The sequence below is a fragment of the Typopeltis vanoorti genome, chromosome 7 (genome assembly GCF_054136105.1).
Source record: "Typopeltis vanoorti isolate ZY-2024b chromosome 7, IOZ_Tvanoo_1.0, whole genome shotgun sequence".
NCBI lineage: Eukaryota > Metazoa > Arthropoda > Arachnida > Uropygi > Thelyphonidae > Typopeltis > Typopeltis vanoorti.
In genome coordinates, this window is record NC_143555.1 from 19,285,829 (window position 1) to 19,286,673 (window position 845).

Below are 845 nucleotides of genomic sequence, written 5' to 3' on the forward strand. Positions count from 1 at the left end.
TTATTTTACAAATGATATTCTATCTTTTTCAACTTAGCTACTTGAATACAAATTCTACCCTACGGTTCTTCTTTATGAACTGATCAATAACATCGACATAAAAAGTTGGTTCTAACTTAATTTGCCTAAGCAACACGCACGCTTGTAAAGGCTGGCTGAAGCTCACTGGCTAGAGTTACGTTGACTGCGTATGGCCTGTGTTTAAGCAACAGAGTGAGACGACGTGAAATGGCTATGCGCGCGCATGAAATCACAGTGCAGTAGCGAGGATCTGGAAGCTCCTACAACCGAGCAAGCCAAGGTAGCTTTGACTAGACGAGCAAGCATCGACCTCCGATACACAATGCAAAGCTCATTTATTGTCGCGCAAGCTTAAGACGTCTTCTGTCTACAAAAATAAAAGCCTAAATGGAATGCTTATAAATGCATGCATTTATTAACAAATAAATATTACTTCTTTCTCAATTAATGAAGCATGGATAATTTTCCCCTGCCTACAAAGGAAAAATATAGTCCCTATTGCACCACGGAGGCAGTTGAGATAGCCAGGCAAACGTAACCAAAAACGTTTTCAAGAATTCTGTATTGATTTCAAGATTTTTTGCAGGAAAAGCAGCCTGGTCGTGGTGGATATGATGCTAATATTTTATGCAGTTTTGCGCAAAATATTAATAAGTATTTTCTTTTTCATATTACATCATCGAAAATAACATCACCACCATCCGATCACTTAAAATGAAGTCGCCAAACTAATAAATAATAATAGGCAATTCATTCAAACCGATTGTTTGGCATGGATCGAACAGCTTATTGTAGAAGGCACACTTCTTTAAAAATGAAAAATA